Raw genomic sequence first — 6,192 nt, forward strand, 5'->3', positions numbered from 1 at the left:
GGTAGTCCCATTTTTCCCCCATTTTTTCCCCCTTTCTTTCTCCGTTCCGATTTTTCCTGTTTTTTAGTCGAGATTTCTTGAATTTTTTATTTAATCAAAAACGTTGATGCAAGTAATTTTCAACAGATTGATTGAATGCCATATTACCATATAGAAGTTACCCAAATTTCATGGATATTACCGCATTGGGGGCAATATTGCATATTTCACTTGCGATCACCCTTTCCCCCTCCCCCGATAGATCTGCGCCTGAACCCATATGAATATTATTAATATCAATTGCAACGCGTGAATAATGTCATCAAGTCTGCCTGCGGACCACCTATGCCATTGTCGCGGACCATAGGTTGAGAAACGCTGCTGTAGATGTATGCGGTTAAACCTTGATGTGTGAAACGGCTCTCTACAATGATTTTTTTTTTTTGTTCCAATCTTGTTCGAAATAGCATTTAGTCTGTATAAAAGAAACTTATAGACTAAATACTTTTAATAAATACTAAAGGCAAATTTATAGCCTACTTCTTATAATAAATTTATACACTAAATATGACAATAAGTTTATATACTGTACGCATAAATTAGCAAATTAATATAGACTTAATTAATAGATAGACCAAATGCGTAACTTATTCTAAGTGCATAAATTTATAGGCTAAATGCTAACAAAGATAAAATTGTATCCAAACTAAAAGCTTATAATAAATATGGTACTAAAACGTAAATTTATATAGAGTGGCTCCCGCTTATAACCTCCCCCTCTTGGAACGTTTTCTCGCTTAGTACGACTTGTTTTCGTGGTTTTATCTTCCACTACAGCTAATTCGAGATTTCCCGTTTAGAGCGTTTTCCCACTTACAATGATTTTTCCATGACGGTTTTCTGAAAACATTATAAGCGGGATCCACTTTACTAGATGAACGTGATCTTCGTGTAGTCCCAACATTCACTAATACTCGTCGACATTTCCCTTTTTAAGCGTTTCTCCGCTTGCGTTTTTTCGCGTCTAAAAGGTAATATATGTGTATAGGCGGGATACACTGTTTTTCAATTACCGAACAAATACTTGTGATAAATTGATAGACTAAATTAATAAACTAATAAACCGGATTATATGCAGATATGTGCATATGCATTTGCATATTTTGGCCCTTTTCAGCATTAATGCATATAAATGCATAAAACCACAGAATTTTCAGAATAAGTGCAGGTTTATTTAGGCTCAATCACTTTTTTGATGCATAATTTTTCAAATAAGTACTGCTCATAATATTTCCATACAATCGGGTTTTTTTCCGTAGGTATGATTTTGGAAATTGATAGAGATGTTTGTAAAATATTTTACAAATCTCAACCGTTTTATTGTACCGCTGTACAACACGCAAAACACTATTTCTAGAGTGTTTTTTTAGTATACACATATATGGAGATATTTTGTAAATTAATATGCACTAAGGCAGTGTTTCTCAACCTATGGTGCGTGAACCATGGTGGTGGTCCACAAGCAGACTTGATAAAATTAATTCGAATAAAAATTTACTGACTGAATGAAAAATTATTCAACCTATATATTATCGATCTTAGTTTTTTTCCCTCCATATTGGGTTTAAATAAAAATTATACCTTCATACTCGGGTTCGACATACGTCGTCGTGGAAAATGTCGGGGATTGCGATCCTACTAAATGCGATAAATACGGGGTGTATCACAAATTTAGTCAAAAAATTCAATTTATTGCCTCAAATGCAATTTTCTAATTGCTGCGGCGGGGGGAGGGGGGGGAGGAGTGAAGGACTGCTACAAATCATAATATATAAAAATGTATTTCACGGGGGGAAAAAAATTCAAATGATCATATGACTATATTGCATTGGGGGCCGTTCAAGTATTACGTAAGCAAATTTTTGGCCATTTTGACCCCCTTCCCCCCCCCCCCTCCCCATGTCAGCAAAATTTCGTCATCAGCTCTGTCCCTCTGAATCCTAACTCATATTTTCATAAAGGGTGGTTGATGACGTAAGCATTAACCAAACCCCTTGTCATCAAAATTCAGCAAATCGGAAACCCCCCCCCCCATCGATGATGACGTAATACTTGAACGGCCCCTTGAGGAAAACGTTAAACTAGGATCTTAAATAAAGTAAAATACTAAGCATTGCCAATTATAATCAAAAATGTTGCCAGAAGTAGGCATAATTGTTATTAAAATTGCGAAAAAAAAATTATATATATCTTTATGTACGTGTGAAAATGTATAAATTTGATTTCATTCGAATAATTATTGTCATAATTATCATAACATAATTTATACATTATGAAAACGTTATGTAATCATGGCCTTACTACATATTACCAATTCAATATTTAATGTATAAAAAAAATCGGAACAACCAAAAACTCAAGAAATGTCCCGTTATACGGGACACAAGTGGTCTGCCGAATTGTTTCAGAAATTTTAGTGATCCTTGTGTTCAGAAAAGTTGAGAAACACTGCACTAAGGAATAGGAAAATATGCATTTTATATAAAAACGTGTATATTACTTTTTGGTGATTTTTTTTAATGCATATTTTCTCATTTTTGATGTATATTTCGGTTTTAACATTCTTAGAACTTTTTAGCGTATATCTTGGGTTTTAGCGCGCGTTTTGGTGGGGCACGTTAGCCCAGATCGATAAGATCCCCGCCTAAAGTACCAAAGGATTGTTATTAGAGGTGTCGCGAGTTCGATACCCGGTTCGTCCTTGTCAGAGAACTTTCCTGGGGTGACTGGCGACACAGGGGTTCAACAAAAATGGCAGCATCACCACAGAAATAGATTGCTACCGCAGCGAGTTCCACATCGAGGAGTTAGCACGCCAATTCTCTCAATAATAAGTATAAAAACAAGCCTGCTGTTCAAAATCGGTAGTAAATTGTAGGTCAAGGTCTGAAAAAAATTAACCCCCATGAGCAGAATATGAACGTGGTGCCACAAAAATAATCACTGACATTTTGGGTTTATTAATGCACATTTTGGCATTTTTAATATCATACTTTGGTATTTTCAAGTGCATATTTTGATAATTTAACGTGCATATTTGCATTTTTTTCAGTGCATATTAAAAAATAATCCGCGCGCTCGCGCGGACTCTACTTATAATAATTAAATTATTTATCAGAAGCATATGGAAAGAAAATTCAAAAAAATTAATCGTTGTTTCAGTGAGTGCTGTGGTGATCCCGAGAAAACATGCTGAAGAAACGTGATCCAAAATTTTACATAAACATCAACAACAAAAGAAATGATGAAGAAAAGTATTTTTAGCTTGTTTCACCACGTTACATTTACTGCAGATTAAAAATTTGAGTTACCATCCCTGCCGGGATTCGAACCCGGGACCTTTGGATTAGAAGTCCAACGCGCTATCCACTGCGCTACAGGGACATGAACAAATTGCAGCCTATTACATCATAACAACGCGGCTTCTTTGAAATCGTAAATACTTTCGTAATCGTTATGGAATTTATTTCATTTTGTGAGAAAATTATTAAACAAGAGAATATATAAATAATGGGAGGCTGAGAAATCTTCAAATGCGTAGTGATGGCGCCATCCAGCGAAAAAATGTATCGATCGCATTATTTTGTATTGACATCATTTCGTTAAATTAGTTAAAATGTATGTCATGAAATTAAAATGTTTTATTCAATGGCAACTAATATAAATAAAATCAATTATTTATCAATATTGTTTTTATTTCTTTTTAAAATGTTTCCTTTCACAATTCTATTTTGTGAGATTTAAAATGACGAATTTGATCTCTAAAAAATATAAACGAAAGTTCTTAAGTGTTGGGTTTGAACACAGATGGCAGCACAATATCTTGGCCTGGAGCGTCTTCAATCGTTTCTGACTAGGGTTTCTTTTTCCCGTCCTCCTTAATTTCAAGCGTCTTCTGAAGGGCGGCTACAGCATCTTGAATCGTTTCTGACTAGGGTTACCAACCGTACCGTCCTCCTTTATTGATGTAATTTCAAGCGTTTTCCTACATTTCGGAAAATTCAACATTTTTGTCCTCCTTCTCAGGTTTCCGGGATTATTTTTCTCTTTTTTCTGGAGAAATCTTTTTTCACAATTTGAAAAATATGTCTCTTCATTGACAAAATTAATGAAAGAAAAAATTCTAGAATTAATGAAAGAAATAATTTCAGCATTGATGAAAGTGATGATTCCAAAATTAATGAAATAGATAATTCCAGAATTAATGAAATAGATAATTCCAGAATTAATGAGATATAATTTCAAAATTAATGAGATATAATTTCAAAATTAATGAAAGAGATAATTTCAGCATTAATGAAAGTGATACTTCCAAAATTATTGAAAGAGATACTTCCAAAATTATTGAAAGAGATAATTCCAAAATTAATGAAACAGAATTTTTCATTAATGCAACACGACAGCAGGGAGGACGCACGCATGTTGCTAATGCTCCGGAAATTTATTAAATTTCCCATTTATTTATTAATCATTTTTTAAAAATATTTAATTTGTTTGCGTCTGATAGAAAGGTATTTATTTCTAAGTATGTCGATGAAGTAAAATTAATCCATAGACATATATGATCTCTTTGCGAATGACGTCCACCGCGTTCTTGGTATTTATGTTGATATATCTGCTTTGATCAATCATAACAATGGTGGATACATGTTCAATTTGTGAAGGCGAAGTACTGAAAGGGAAGGAGGTATTTTCATGTTCTGGTTGTGAATCACTTATTCATCCGATATGTGTTGGAACCACAGACACAAATTTCAAAAAAATGTCTACTGAAATGAAACAAAAATGGCGATGTACTGACTGCATAATATCAGCAAAGATTGAAAAACGGGAAAAATTGGAGCTTGAAAAAATACATGATATCATTCGTGAAGAATGTCGAATTATGACTAAACAGATGGAAAAAAAATTCTCTGAAGAATGCAGTGTGTTGAAATCCGAAATGATCGAATTGAGAAAATCAATCGAGTTCAATGATGAAACACTCAGGGACATGAAAGCTGAACTATCGGAGGTAAAGAAAGAATTACAGATAATGAAGAGATCGAATGAGGGGTTGCGAAGTGAAAATAATGTTTTGAAGGAAAAAATCAAGAACATATACGATGAACTGGATAAAATAGAGTTACGATCGAAATCAACCAATATAGAGATACAAGGAATGCCGGAGGAAAAGGGGGAGGATGTGATGGAAATAGTGACTGAAATTGGTAAAACTTTGAATGTGTATAAACCGAATGATATAATGAAGCTACATAGGGTAAATTCGGTAAACAAAAATAGGATCAGACCAATTATTGTCCGATTTAGAGACTCCGCGGTGCGAGATGAATGGATCGAAGCTAGCCGAAGCAAGAAGGGACTAAATGCAAGTGAAATTGATGAACGTTATGGTGATTCAAGGCTATTCATAAATGAACATCTTACTAAGACTCTCAAAGACCTTTTTTATCACGTCCGGAAGTTCAAGAAGGATAACGACTTTGACTTTGCGTGGGTGAGGGACGGCAAGGTCTTACTGAGAAAAAGGCAGGGTGAAAAACTTCATTATATTCGTAACATAAATGACTTGGATAAAATTAATCAACAGCAGAATTCCCAGGAATCAATAATGTAAGTATCAACTCATCTTGCCTTGAAACATTCGATGATTTGGTGAGTTTTTCAAATAGTCCTGAAACTTTCAATATATTTCATGTAAATATTAGAAGCGCTCGTGAAAATTTTAATAATTTATTATTGCATTTAGAAAAATTAGTGGTTCCATTTGATGTTGTATTACTGTCTGAAATTTGGATCAAAGATCATGAAACTGATCTGTACAATATTTATGGCTATAATAGTTTTTGTGAATGTCGAAATAGAAATAGATCAGGCGGCGTTATTGCATATGTAAATAAAAAATATTCATTTTTAAGTACTGCCTTGAATATGAATACAGCTGAAGGCTTATATTTGTACAGTGAAATGTTAGATCTATGCATAATTTTAATTTACAGATCCCATGATTTTTCTCGAATGGATTATATTAATGAGTTCAGATCAATTATTAGCAATTTAGGGTATAAAAATATTATCTATACTGGAGATATTAATATGGATATATTGAAGTCTGACACGGACAGTGATGAATACATGAGTCTCATGTCTGAA

General features: G+C 33.8%; 1 non-coding gene across 1 annotated transcript; it reads right to left on the reverse strand.

Annotated features, from left to right (window-relative positions):
• Positions 1-3,350: 3,350 nt before the first annotated feature.
• Positions 3,351-3,423, reverse strand: TRNAR-UCU (transfer RNA arginine (anticodon UCU)). Its single transcript has one exon. It is a non-coding gene; the product is annotated as a tRNA-Arg (tRNA).
• Between the last annotated feature and the right edge of the window lie 2,769 nt (positions 3,424-6,192).

The sequence above is a fragment of the Pholcus phalangioides genome, unplaced genomic scaffold, assembly GCF_987345545.1.
Source record: "Pholcus phalangioides strain wild (caught in Gottingen) unplaced genomic scaffold, Ppha-v1.0 ptg000004l_1, whole genome shotgun sequence".
Classification (NCBI taxonomy): domain Eukaryota; kingdom Metazoa; phylum Arthropoda; class Arachnida; order Araneae; family Pholcidae; genus Pholcus; species Pholcus phalangioides.